The sequence below is a fragment of the Alligator mississippiensis genome, chromosome 1 (assembly GCF_030867095.1).
Source record: "Alligator mississippiensis isolate rAllMis1 chromosome 1, rAllMis1, whole genome shotgun sequence".
NCBI lineage: Eukaryota > Metazoa > Chordata > Crocodylia > Alligatoridae > Alligator > Alligator mississippiensis.
This window is the reverse complement of record NC_081824.1, coordinates 40954553-40969630: the sequence shown is the minus strand read 5'-3', so window position 1 is coordinate 40969630 and position 15078 is coordinate 40954553. Positions and strand designations below refer to the sequence as shown.

Sequence of the window (15078 nt, the reverse complement as noted above, 5' to 3'; positions counted from 1 at the left end):
CATAAAGTTCACAGCAACTTCATTAAATATAACAACAAAGGGTCACAGTGAAAAATTTCTGACGTTCTTACATTAGGGCACCTCAGGTTATAGCTAAGCTCTGCAGTTAATTGCTTCAACCTTAAATTGCACCTAATGAGGGCTGTACTGCATATTTTAGCTTCATTGTTAGCTGCCTCATCCTCCACATTGCACCTAAGCAATTCTGATTGAATTGGAAAAGTATGATATAGATGCTTTTACATTTTTAATATATATTTTTCTTATAGAGGAAAATAAGCTGTCTAAGCCAATGCCTATCCTATACTAGACCTTGATGAGAAAAATTGCTGAAAGTATAAAGAGTGATGGATTTTACAAGATACTACTTACTTACCTAAAGTTATTGAAAAAATGTGTATATAATACATATTTGAGAAACTGTGTGGGATTGTACAGTAAGGGAGATAATCAAGGGTCAGACTCAAAACTGTACATTGTAACCTTTAATCGGTTTCCTAAATCTTGTGTTAATTTTGCATCCTTAATCATCTCTAGTCATTTCTTCTATGGAATATATACTTCTTAACACCAAGTAAGTTACAATTCTTCTTACTAAAAATGTATCAAAGCTGCAGCACTGCATCCACTTTCAAGCTTCGTAATTATAGAAGAACATTGAGTGTCTAAATGGAGTCCAAAACAAAGGCTGTACAATAAAGGATAAGAGGACATGAGGGAAAGGCTGAAGTAACTGTATGTGTTGATTATGTACAAAACAACACTCAAAGTATGTGATTATGATTCATAAAAATATACTGCTTCTTTGATTATTCCTTATATGAATTTAGTGCCATGAAATTAGATAAAAACTCGTTTGATATTAAGAGAAAAAGTCTCTACATTGAGAACGCTCGGACAATGAAATTAACTAGAAGGAAAGATGTTGAGTCACCATCAATAGAGGTAGAAAATCAGATTTAGCACTTGGAGAAGCAAAGCACATGAACTCCAGGATGCACACTAGGATTAGATTTGATGAACTATTCAGACCTTTCCAGTCCTAGACACTGTGAACCAAGATTATGGACTAAATCTTTACATAGACAAGCATCCAAAAATGTTGTGGGGGGGTGAACTCAGGTAACTTTGAAAATGGGCCAGAGTAGAGGATGTTTGATAGCAACATTTTCTGTATGAAACAGGGTTGTTGGTTGTAGCCATGTTGGTCTAAGGACATAAGCAGACATGGTTCTTTGGGTAGATGTGACATCTTTGGTTTAATAAAAGATATCATATCTACCCAAAGAACCTTGTCTTTCTTTATGAAACAGTACAATTTACAAAATGAAGTCTGTTCAATATACTTTGATGTCAGGAAGCCCAGCATTAGATATTATACTCCCTAGTATATGATATGTCACCTGTTTGGAGCCTAAGGCATTGAACTGGGAAACAAACAGAGAGTGAACTTCATGACACCCTCTTCTCTTCGCACAATTTTTCCATGTTGCCCACTCATGCTTGAGAGGAGCTCCCTATAGAAATTGCAAAGCTATCTCTTGTTCCTTCTTTGAAACTCATTTTGCCAGAAAGCCCACCAAGAGTTTGGTAATGGTGCTAAGATCACAGCCTTTCAGGTTGGCCAGTATTGTCTCCTTATTTCCATCTCCTGGTTCCTCTACCTTTTTCTCTGTAAGTATCTGGGTTTTTTTCTCTTGTCTTAGGCTAAAAACAAATACCTACACACACAAAAGGTAGATGCATGCATTTTTGTTACAGCATCAATTGACCCGGTTCGTCAGATGTCAGAGATGTTACCCGTTTCCCCCCAGCATTGGGCCCCTGCTGTTTTAGGAGCCGAATCCTGTGGGATAGCTGCGAACAGGAACCATAGGTTTCCTGCTTGCGGACTTAAGCCACATGAATCTCCTTGCAGGGGATTCCTTGGGGGCACATATAGTGCTGCTGCACTTCAGCGTGGGGTACAGCAGTGCGATGCGTGTGGCTGGGGGATTCCTGGGGCACATATCTGCAAGTAGGAAACCCAGGCAGGTGCGCCTGGGGATTCAGGAACCTGATCCCATATATCCTAGGAATAGGAATTCCCAGGGCACACAGGAAGGCACTTGCTTGGGGCAGCTGGAAAGTGGAGGCAGTTCCAAGCTACCTAGGCTCATCAACCATAAAATGGCCAAGTGGGTGTAAACCTGTCCACTGCAAAAAAAAAACCAGCACAAATTTCTACCATCTATTGTTGCTGGCACAATTTTGTGCATTTGTGGCATGACCAGGGGCATGGACATCTGTTAGCTTGGCCTTTGTGCCACCATAAAAGTTTTTATGGTGACACAAAGGTGATGTCTTTTCCTAGCCTCAGGCTGTAAGCTCTTAGAGGCCAGGCCCACCGTTTTGTTCTGTTCTTGTACACTACTTAGTCCAGTGGAGCCCTGGTCCATGTTTGGGTTTCCTACGTGCTAGGGAAGGACAACAATAAATAAATAGATAGATAGCCGTATGCCAGAGCATTATGTAATCTTGGTTGTTGATTGGTTACACTAATGATTTTAATTTAAACAAATAAACAATTACTGAACAAAAGAATCGGATACTTCCTGATAGAAATCAGCCCCCTGAGCTGCACATTTCTGTGGGGCAGAGAGACACAATCCCTTGCCACACTTTAAGCCCAGGGGAGAAGCATTTTCACTGCACCATCTTTTAGGACGATACAGCATTCTCTCTCCAGCATATTGACAAGCTCTTCTGATCAAGAGGCCACGTCCTTTTTGGATAATCGGTATTTTAGAGGGAGCCAAAGGAAAGTCATCCCTGTTTTTTGGACACTGCAAAGAATGTGGGTATGCGTAGTCCTTGCCCAGAAGATGTAAGGAGCAGTTCCTTCTGCTCTTCCCCTCAATTTTCTTAGTGCCTGCTCAGTGCATGAGTGCATATCTCAGCTCAACCATTTATCACACAGCTGCCATAAAAAGACCACTGTTTGATTTATTCCTTCTCTCAGTAACAGTAATGAAGTGGAAGAGAATACAAATGCACACACAGGAAGTAGCCATGACCAGGAATATCAAACTGAACACACAGTTACTTAATTTTAGAGAGAATCAAGGAAAGAATATATAATTGAATAATGGGGGTTTTCACAAACCTACATGGACATAATGATAGCTGTTTGATCTATATCTAAGTAGGTTGAGAGTTTAAAATGAAGGGCATGTTCAAATCCAATTGTAATTCAGGAAAAGCATCCTGGCTCATTAGCATTACTATAGTGCTAAATTCTATTTACATTGCTAAACAGTTTAAAATACTTGACACATTATTCAATTAAATGTGAGATTGCTAACTGACAGACCAAAGTGCATTGATTTTTTTTCCAGCCACATTAAGCTAAATAAATGGCACAGTGTTTCATTAGCTGGTGTGCTTAACCCTTTCATTTTAACCCAATCATCCGATTTTAAAACTAACATGAAAAACATTAAAATAACCTTAAGCTTGTAAAATAGTTGATATTTCAGAGCAGACACCTCTTTGAGGCTTCTGATACATTCTTACTACTGGATGTTTCATAGCTGTGCTGCATGTCACAGATAGCAAAAGTCATGCAGAAAAAATCCCACTTCATATTTATTCAGTAAGTTCATTGATTCAGAGAGTTAGGGCAGAAGAGAACATTCAGCCTGGTTTTTGACCTCCTATATATCATAGGCCATTCAATTTCATCCCTGCTATCATATTATTGAGCTCCTAACTGGGTTTTGATAAGGCATATCTTCCAAAAAGACACCTAGGACCAGACTTAGATAAGTCGCCTTTAGGCAGCTAAGCAGAATTCTCTCTTACTTAGCATATGACCAAGGTGCAGCTTGCAGCCAACTCTGTGTTACCAAGCTATTGTGTAGGAGCAATTCTATAGTGACTCTGTAGAAGCAATTACATGCCCTATGCTATCTGGGTTAGCCAATCAGAGCTGCCCTATGCACTGCTGTTATTTGTTGATAAGCAATCAATATGCTCTGTGGGCTCCCTTAGTCTGTCTGGCAACAGATTACGACAATGCATAGGGTAGCCCTGATTGGCTAACCTAGATGGCTCATGGTTAGCTGTATTGTTAGCATGTACAGACATTCGCTCTCCCAGAAGAGACTCACCTGGAAGTGGTTTACCCCTGGTTGTACCCTGGTTATTCTTCTCCTGGAGTGGTCATTTTTACTCATTGCACTTTTTGGGCCCATCAACACCTGTGCTTTATTGTGCATTAAACTAATCTAATGAACAGGAAAGTGTTACCATCTCCATGTGCACGCAATTACTGCTCAGTAAATTGACATAAAGTGCCATTTGCTACTACCAACAGGTACAGGTACTAGCCAATGGTACTTTACAATAATGCATCTGAATACATGTGTAGATGCTGATCTGAAAGTAAATTGCTCCTATTCAGCCCAGGCATCAGGGAGCCACAGCTCCTGCTCAGCTTAGCCATCAGCTCCAGGGCAGGGGCGGAAAATTATTTTGGCTGGAGGACTGCTTAACAAGTTTTGGTGAGCTGTCAAGGGCCATATGAGTAGCCCAGTCTCTTGACAGGTGCCCTACCCCCTGATCACTATATTGAGACCAAAAGTCCCACCCTCTGACCTGGAAGTCCCTCCCCTTACCCCATGGAAACACTCCCTTTGGGAGGAGGATAGCCATCTTGAAACCAGAAAAAAAAATCATACACTAAAATTCAAATGCCTACTATAACACATTTTAATTTTATTACAAAAAATATTTTTTGTCATGATTTGTGTTTGTGTACTGTATATAGAGGTGATTGCATAATAACTCAGAAATAAAGTTTACTTTTGTACATTGTGTGTGGAGTGTGTTTGAGGCTGGGGTTGTGTGTATGGTGGGGTGTGTGGGAGGGTTTGTGAGGGAATGTGGCTCTGTGTGTGGGGGACATAGGGTATGTTGGGGGTGGTGTATATGCCAGGGGGGTTATGGGTGCAGGGTATAGGAGACCCCCCACCCCCCAACACTCCCCACATGGCACGCAGCCCCCACTGCTGGCAGCAGCAGCTGGTGAGGAACTTGGGGAACTTATGCCCCATGCAGGCGCTGGCACCTTGCAGCGTGTGGCTGTGGAAAGTGCTGTGCACGGGGATGAGGAGTGCAGCCTGCCTGGCCCACCTCTATTGCAGGGGCTCCATGTGGTGCATGTGCAGCTCCCACACTCATGCAGCACCGGGGGAAACCCCACACTGGAGCCGGCTGCCTTCCCCACCCTCTGCTGCACTGGTCCCAGGACTCCACCAGGAGTGGAGGGGAGCCCTGGCCCCTGCTTCCCTGAAGACGCCCAGGACTTGTGCAGTAGGGAGTGGAGAAGGCATCCAGCTCTAGACCAGCACCACAATAGAGGTGGGCCAGGGAGACTGTACTCCTCACCCCAACGCACAGTACTGGTTCATACGCCAGTGACTATAGCCAGCATGAGTGCCCCGAATGTCCCCGCCTGCTGCTTCTGCCCACAGTGGGGGCTATGTGCCATGTGGGGGAATGTACAGGGCTCCCTACACCCCCCACACCTTGCCCAGCAAAGCTCTGTGCTCTCACTGCCCCCTGGATGCAGGCTCCACACTGCCACCAGCCCCACACTCCCTGCCCCCCCACCCAGCTGCAGCTGCCCCTGCCCCCTCCCCACCACTTCCCTACCTGTTGCCTGAAGCAAGCAGATTGCTGGGACCCTTGGGGTGGCTGCAGTAGCAGCCGCCGCCCTACCTGGAAGCTGCTGCTGGCTGGGCCAGGCCCTTCTGCCCACAAGGGTGGGAGTGAGGTGCAATAGGGTATGTTGGGGAGGGTGTGTACACCCCCACCAGTGCCTCGCTCCCACCCTTGTGGGTGGAAGGGCTGAGCAGGGTACAGTTCATAGGTGGGTGCCCATGGGCCAGGTGAAAGTGCCTGGTAGACTGGATGCAGCCTGTTGGCCATATTTTGCCTGCCTCTGCATCAGAGGGTGGCAGAGGAGCTGTCCCCAGCTCCAGGGGCAGCTCCAAGCAGCAGGAACCTCGAGGCCAGGCAGGCAGGGCAGAGCAGTGAAAGCTTTGTGTCCCAGGCTCGTGGTGGGGAGCCATGCCCCCTGTTCCATGACTCTGGGGAACTTGTGCTTATGTTGCCCCAGGTGCCTTGGAGCATCATGGCAGGGGAAGACAGTGTTAGGGCAGGGAGTCGGGTCCAAGTGACCAATGCAAAGGGAGGGCAAAGTTTGCCTGGCTTTCCTCACTCAATCCCTGGCAGCCATGCAGCCGCAGCTACCAAGGGGCTGCCTCCACCCCTGCTCAGTTGTTTCATTCCGCTCTCCACCCCTGGGGGATGAGAGGTCCCTGCTGGCAGGCACTGCTTGTCCCACAGCTGGAGGAGGCGGGGGGGGGGGGAGGCAGGAAAGGCAAGGGGAGCCCAGGGGAGGCACAACTAGTGAAGGTGATTGTAGCTCCTGATAGGCTGGGACAGGCAACTCATCCCCATGTAACAGAGCCTGCTTTGGAGGGATGCACTCCATGCAATGGAGCCACTGGGGGGGGGGGGCAGGCACACACTGGTGGGGTGAATCCCACTTTCTCCCACAGCTGGAGACACTGTGACCCAAGTGCTCTGCAGGCACCAGCCACCATGATGCCTCGCACAGTTTTCCCTTTGCCCTCCCTTTGCACTGGCTGCCTGCAGCCCACTACCCCTGCAACACCTCCTCCTCCTATTGTGATGCTCCAAGCTACCTGTGGCAGCATGAGGGCAAGCCCCCCAGATACATGGAGCAGGGGACACAGATCCCACCTGCCAGTGGGTAATGAAATGGGAGATGGAAGGGAAATGGGGATGGGAGAAGTGTCATGTAATGAAGGAAGTCAACCACTGAAGGATAAAATAAAAGGAAATTAAAAGATGGAAAAGAAAAAGAAGAAATAAATTAAGAAGGTTTCATGTTTTAATAATCTGAAATGGTGATATAAGGGGTCCTGAACATGCTTCCTAGGGTGGCTGGGAGGTAGGAGCAGTAATTAAATGATACTGCTCCTGCCTTAGGAAGGAAGCCCCAGCTCATGGGGACCTGATTTGTTCCCCCTAATTTGTTCCCCCCTAATCACCTTAGACCCAATTGTAGACCTGTCTGCCCTCCAACCTGTCTAGCTGGCACGTACTCAGCAGGCTGTTTGCACAGGGTTGCACCCCTAGGGGTGGGAAGGTCACACCTCAGGGGCAGGAGGGGGCTTTGTGTGCCAGAACTACCCCCTGGGCTCTAGAGTTCAAGAGGTGGAATGGTGGGTGAAGGAGGGAACACTGCATCCTAGGATCCAGGACTGCAACTTGGGTGGCTCATCTGTGGGGAGTGACCACAGATTAGCAGAACACGAGCTGGGTAATATGGATCAGAGATAAACCTGCCCTGGAGTGGCATAACTGTAAGCTTCCTAAATGTGCTTCAATCTAGTTTCAGATATTAATGTGTGGAAAATCCAGGGGTTAAGAGCTCCAGGAGCCACCTAAAATTGATGTGTAACAAGAAACTCTCTAACGGTATTTTTTATAATCAGAACATTATATGGTTTTTAGTCAAATTCCTCACAGGAGTCCATGTGTTATGGTCCAAAATGATGGTCTATTACTGTCATTTTCCTTTAGTTTTCCATGAGAACAAGTTTTAGTTTTCCCAGTAGGAAAGAGCCTTAATCAAATGCACATTCAACATACAGTAACTGCATTTGTTAAATGTATTCAAGGGAAAGCAGAATAATTGAAAGGTGTTTGCAATAAACAGCCTTTCAACTCCATCTTGTGTGTTTATTTTCAATCTGCCGCTCTGCAGGGAATGGTTTGTTTAGTTATAAGTGTTTATTTAGAAAGGTCCCATGTGTTCAAACATCAAATAAACATTCATATTTGTTTCTTATCCTTGCAAGATGTGATCCATCGCACTAACTCTGTCACCAGCATGTAATAGGTTGTTTATGTTTCTAATATACTCAGTGTTCAAGAAGACATTCCACTAAATGCATCTTGTCAGTATGTTATCTACTTTGGCATATTCCTTTCAGCTCATAGGGACAAAAGAACTACTTATTAAAGTAGTGATGAATAAGAAAAAGTTTAGGTCCAGAAATTTACTTGAAGTTACGTTTGTAACCATCACACTAGGACATACATTTCCAGGAAACTACAGAAACAATTCTTTACACAAACCTAATGGGTCCATCATTCTGGCACTGGTTTGTTAGCACTGGGTGTTAGTATGAAGTAATTAAACATTTTCTGTACCCAAAATACTGTTATGAACTAAGACTGGTCTTCAAAAGGTATTTACATATGCGAGACTCATTGAAAGGTGTATAAGCTTTGAGGATCTGTGCCCAAATGCTTTTCATCTCCCTGAAAGAGAATCTCAGTTACTGAAATTGCTTATTGAGAGCCAGACTGGGCCTGGCTCTGTCTAGATGTAGAAGAGGAGAAGATGACACCATCCACCCTAATACTACCCTAATGATGGTTTCTCTCAGCTGCTGCTAGATAGCTAAAACAGTGTAGTGGGACAGCAGGGCAAAAAGGCCTACTACTCTGCCTACAGCTGGATTTCTGAACAACACATACTCCTTTTGGGGTTTCTATTTCAATGTGGTGCCTTTTAATCTATCCAGCTCCCCTCCAATAACATCTGTACCACAGTCTGACCCTGAAGCTTCACTGTAAAAAACGAGAGACAAAAGAATTACAGAACATCCCAGCAATACAATAACAGCAGGACCAATTCAGGCAGGAACTAACATGAAAGGAACAGGAATTTAAGTCAAAAATCTAAATGTCCTTCCTATTCCAACTGCAAAGGCTTTCAATTAAGAGGAAAAGACGACTGAAATGTTTCCTACCCAAAATAGGAAACCGAGGAAAAATGGATAGGATTTTCAGCACGAAGTAGCAATTTCTTCCGCTATTGGAATAGCCAGATTCTATAGCTCCCAACCAAGGAAAGACCTATTGACCGAATAGAGTTTGGTCTATTGTGATCTGCATGTAAACTCCCCACTTCAACATAGGGAAGACTGGACTCAGAAAGTGACCTGTGGGATTCTCAAAATTCTGACTCAGCCTTATACTGAACTTTTGCCATGGCTCTAGCAATACACCGTTCTTTCCAAACTTCAGATGTGGGGACCAGTTTAATTTATGCATATAGTAAAAAAAAAAAAAATAATAATTAAAAAAAATGTAAGTATCCAGCTGTAGTTTTAGTAAGAGGCATAGCAGTCATCTCTCTCCAATGCAGTGGAAGGGGGAAGGTCCATGTTCAGTCTCTTTGGGCTTATCAGCTTTCTTATTAAGAGTTTCTTTTTTTGGAGCTAAAAAAAAAAAAAGAGATGAAACCATAAAATCTATTTATCCACTTAAAAAAACCCCTCAAACCTAGCTATTAAATAAATATGTCTGCAATGCCCAGTGCTAGCAAGTTGCCAATATGCCCTGCAGGTATATTTATTCCCTTCTTCAAAAGACAGCTGTGTTTGAGCAAGAATCATCATCACTGATCATTCAGTGCTCCTATATACCCTAGGTCAGTAGGGGCATGTAACAGGGGCCTCTTGGGGCCGGCTTCCTAGTGGCCCACCCACCTGTTTCTGGGCTAACCACTTGCCTTCCCTTCTCGCCCACCATGTCTTGTTAATAGTTTAATTGATCTTAATAAGCAGGAGGCTGCCCATTTCTAGTGTTGAACCCCTCTATGATACCTCCATTCCAGCAGCCTAATCCACCTTCATCCTGGGCAGCATAACTCCCTGAACTGCTTCCCTTTCCAGGTGTGATCCCCACAGGACCTTTGGCTCACTAGCCCCAGCCCATCTCCAGGCCAGTCAGAACCCCAAGCCCTCAGCTCTTGGGCATTCCTCACAGTGGGCCCCTGGCCCTTCGACCCTTCCAGTCCTGGCCCCAGCTTGGACCAGTCAGGGAAGTTCCAGACAGGTGTGAGTCTATGGCCTCACTCTCTTTCTCTGGGGTCCACCCTCCAGAGGGGTAACCCACCCAGTTGTGGAGGCTAGGGGTTAAGGCACCCCAACCCACCTTTCACCAGGGTGGTAACTGGCCTGGTATTTCTTGGGGGCTCCCATGCCACTGGGAGCCCCACCAAGCCACCCACTCCCAGCAGAGTATAGTTTTAGGTCATGCCCAGGACCAGGAGCCTCTTGATCATCCCCTACAGCTCCTCCCTTACCTCCAGATGATATCAGCAACCCTCCAGCCCAGTGATGTTATTGCCTGACCTCCAGCAGCAAAACTGCCCTGTTTATATGGGCAGCCCCAGATTCAAAATGGCCACCTCCATCAGGCACCTGGCAGCTGCCAGCTCCAGGCCCTTAAAGTGGCAGGCACCCGCAGTGCCCTGCCACAGGCAATAGTGATCCAACTCTGCCCAAGACCATTCTGTAGCAGGATAACAGCTGTATAACCATCAAGTTATTTAGATGTAGAGACATCCTCAAGACACAAAACAGGCAGCTTTATCAATGTACTTCAGTTCATCCCTGCACTGCAATTAGTAAGCATAAACACAAGCTTTCAACTATTTCCGCTAAGCAATTTGAACTGCTGTTCATCAGAATCAAATGCACCAGCCATTTCTAGCACTTTCCTGATGCTTGTTGCAGAGCTTTGCATTTCTGTGACCATTATAGCCTATGCACCTGTTGCAGTTTCACATTCAGGATAGCATTTCAGTGATTTCTTACTGCTGCCACAAGGCCAGAGTTAGCTTCTATCTGCATGTGGTGCTTCATGCTGTACAATGCCAAACAAACTCAAAGGGATTTTGAGAGCATCTTGCAAAGGTCCCAGACTATTGGAAAAGGGTAAATATAGTACCCATATTTAAGAAAGGGAAAAAGGAGCATCTAGGGAACTACAGACTGGTCAGCTTCACCTCAGTCCCTGTAACATTCATGGAGCAGATCCTCAAGGAATCCATTCTAAGCACTTGGAGGAGAAGGTGATTAGGAACAGTAAGCATGGGTTCACCAAGGGCAATTCATGCCTGACCAACCTGATTGCCTTCTATGATGAGATGACTGTGTCTGTGGATGTGGGGATACCTTGATTCTAACAAGTCAATGTGGTATACCTTGATTTTAACAAGGCTTTTGATACTGTCTCCTACAACATTCCCACAGGCAAGCTAAGGATGTACAGGCTGGATGAATGGACTGTAAGGTGGATAGAAAACTGGCTGCAGCATCAGGCTCAGAGGGTAGTAATCAATGGCTCAAAGTCTGGTTGGCAGTCAGTATCAAGTGGAGTGCACCAGGGGTCAGTCCTGGCACCAGTTTTGTACAGTGTCTTCATCAACGACCTGGAAAATGGCATAGAGTGCACCCTCAGCAAGTTTGCAGGTGACACTAAGCTGGGGGAAGTAGTAGATACTCTGGAGAGTAGAGCTAGGATTCAGAGAGCCTTAGACAAATTGCAGGATTAGGCCAAAAGAAACCTCATGCGGTTCAGCAAGGACAAGTGAAAAGTCCTGCACTTAGGACAGAACAATCCCATGCACCAGTACAGGCTGGGGGCTGACTGGTTGGGCAGCAGCCCTGCTGAAAAGAACCTGGGGGTTACAGTGGACAGTAAACTGAATATGAGCCAGCAGTGTGCCCTTGTTGCCAAGAAGGCTAATGGTATACTGGACTGCATTGGTAGGTGTGGTGCCAGTAGGTCAAGGGAAATGATTATTCCCCTCTATTCAGAATTGCTGAGGCCACATCTGGAGTATTGTGTCCAGTTTTAGACCCCCCACTACAGAAAAGATGTGGACAACTTGGAGAGAGTTCAGTGGAGGGCAGCAAAAATCATTAGGGGGCTAGGGCACATGACTTATGAGGAGAGGCAGAGGGAACTGGGCTTATTTAGTCTAGAGAAGAGAAGACTGAAAGGATACTTAATAGCAGCCTTCAACTACCTGAAGGAGGGTTCGAAAGAGGATGGAGTTAGACTGTTCTTGGTGGTGGCAGATGACAGGACAAGGAGCAATGGTCTCAAGTTGCAGAAAAGAAAGTTTAGGTTAGATATTAGGAAAAACTCTTTCACTAGGAGAGTAGTAAAATACTGGAACACTTTACCCAGAGAGGTGGTGGAATCTCCATCGTTGGAGGTTTTTAAGATGCAGCTAGACAAAGCCATGGCTGGAATGATCTAGTTGGGGATGGTCCTAAATGATCTCCTGAGGCCCCTTCCAACCCTCATTTTCTATGATTCTGTGTGCTGGCTTTCAACTGGCCTTCAACTCAGCTTAGAAACTGAATGAACTGTATGAGAACAGTGTTTGTGCTGCAATTGATGTTAGATATATACTTATATGTACCTTAAATCATGAAAGGGAATGAAACTGTTTGCGAAACTGAACTTCTGGCAAGTTAATGAAGGGTGGCTTTCAGCCAACTGTGGCCTCAGTGCCCTCTCTCTCAACTTGGCCCTGGATGCAGCTTTACTTCCTAGAACTGCATGAGCCAAAAAATGATGCTGTGAATCGCGCAGTGTATAAAAAAATCTGTCTTTGGCTAAGAGTGGAAGGATATCATTCACTTGCTTCTCAGGTCTGAATGGATTTTCAGTCAGAACCAAAGGCTGGCCTGAGTTAAACTCCTTGCAGACCCAGCCATCATAAAGCATCAGCATCCAGTTGGCTTTTGTAGTTACTGCAATGCAAGTCCAAAATGAAAATCAATAGAGGAAAGGCAAAATGGAAATATGCAGTTTGGCTTCAGTGGCTTCATTTACCTTGCTTGGCCTTGAAGTTATGGGCTCAGGCTGCAGAACTAAAAGCTCTTAAAGACAAATGGGAGAATATCACAGCATTCCAGACTTCATCATGAAGTGTGAGACTGCAGTTGTTCCCCCAACCCCTCATTTGTCTTGTACAGCATTTATCCTGTGCACTTTTACTACCTAGAAATGGAGGGAGACTATCCAAACCTTAGCTCTATACTCTGCATGAAACTTGTCCAGCAGAGTCCATGGATAGAGTTTAAGGAAGCTTTTGGTGCCGTTCTTCAAGGCCTGGGGTCTAGACAGTGGGTCCTGGATCCCAAGGCTACACCTCCTTTTCCTTATAGAAAGAGTGAAAACCCTTGCACATTTTTCTGTTTTGTCTGAGAAGGACAGGAAGATTGCAGGTGCCCTTCCAAAAAGGCCTGAATGGAAAACCAAGATCCCACCTGCTTCATGTCCTTTCTGGCCTGGGAAGCCTGCAAAGGTTCTGATGGAGCTAGAACAAGAAGTCACTACTGGAATGAAACAGCATAAGAGTCAGGGCAACAATGAGATGTGAAAGTTGACAAGATAGGTGGGATGAGTGAAAGGAAAGGAGAGCATGAATAAGGTGAGTGAGAAGTGAGAGAGGAATTTGGAATTCAGGGAGTGAGAACAGGGAAGTCAGTGAACGAATAAAGAGGAACCAAGAATGAAGACTGTGGGAGGATTGAAAGAATTTGGGCTTAAATGAGAAGGCAAATGGGAGCCATTTATTACATGTCACATGTATTAGTCTTGTGAATCATTGTCACATGCAATAAAAAAACACTGATCCACAGAATGGCGCGTAGCAATGTATGAAACCAGCTTGTAAGCCAGAATGACAGAAACAACACAGAAGCTAAAGGTCTTGTGTCATGGAGGTCGCAGCAAAATCTCTAAAGAGAACTAGATGCTCTCTATGCTTTGTGGATCTTCAGGAATGTGACGATTTACTGATGCCCCTCTTGTGTTATACTTTTCACTTCACTAGTCTCTTTAAACTCTGTGTTTGGAGTTTCCACTTGGCCTCAGACAAATAGCTTTAACAATCAGTCAGAAAATAAGGGTTGGCTAATGAAAAATTAACTTTGTGCAAATATTCCACTTTTTATTTAATATAATTTCTATGCTTTTTCCTCATAGGCTGTTTACCCTTCATTGAAGTTGATATGAGAATCTTTCAGTGTTCAGATGGAGCTTCTACAACATAATAAATACACTTTTAATTAAAGATCATCACTTACATAACGCCATTCCCAGAATAATAAATACCTCATTAAGGGATTAGAACATGTAAATAAGACTAGAGATAGTAATGTATAGAACTAAGTGTAATTCACAATGTAATGCAATTTCAAGAGAATATAACAAGTGATTGTGTCAAAAAGGAAGCAAGCCTAGAAATGAAAATAGTGAAGACAAGGTAGTAGTTATTTCTATTTTGGTATATTGTTGAAATATATATTTGTAATGTACAACAAGAGAATTGACCAGCATGTTGTAGTTGCTTCTGGCTTGATTCATTACCCCATTACAATAAAAGGTATAATTGATATAAACATAGAGAAAGGCAGTAATGATTCTAGACTCTTAATATTTCCAAGGGTTTAAATGGAAATATTTTATTTCTAAATCAGGAACTAATTTGGGCTTCTGGAAATCTGCCTATCAATTATTGCTGAATCTAAAAAACTAACTTTATAAAAACATCAATTAGATTAAGGGGATTTTAGAACTTTTTCTCCTGTTCTAACTCATTTTGCTGGAACAATCATTACAAATACAAGCAAATATTCTACCATTTGGCATTAGATTGCTGGCTAATTTTGACCTGAATCACACACAGAAAGTGATCTAGTAGAAATAAAACAAGAAGAAAGATTTTACCAGCCTTCTTCGGAAGACTGAACAGCTATTTTAAAGTTGAGACCTAAAAATGATTTGCAAGAATTAAAAAAGAAAATGGAATAAAAACTTGGCTGAGGATTGAGGACTCATAACTTTTAAGAAACATATGGAATGTACTAACCTACACAATTTAACCAGCCAAAACGTTTTATTGAGAGGAAAAGGGAAATATGCGGCACAAAAATTGTGTACTTCTGATATAAATTAGTCTGGAATTACAGCTAAAAAAATAGCATACTATTTCATCAACTATCTGTGTGCTATTAAACAGCTGCTGTGTTTTACCTGAGAAGTGACCAAGCACTGGTGGAAATAAATTTTGTACCTCTTCATAAAGCCCTAGAGGGGGATGTAAGCTGCATGTAGACC

At 44.1% G+C, this 15078-nt stretch overlaps 1 long non-coding RNA gene across 1 annotated transcript; it reads right to left on the bottom strand.

Annotated features, from left to right (window-relative positions):
- Window positions 1–9208: 9208 nt before the first annotated feature.
- LOC132249953 (uncharacterized) lies at window positions 9209–10346 on the bottom strand. Its single transcript, XR_009461496.1, has 2 exons — window positions 10238–10346; window positions 9209–9368 (listed from the first exon to the last, which is right to left on the bottom strand). It is a non-coding gene; the product is annotated as an uncharacterized LOC132249953 (long non-coding RNA).
- Window positions 10347–15078: the final 4732 nt, after the last annotated feature.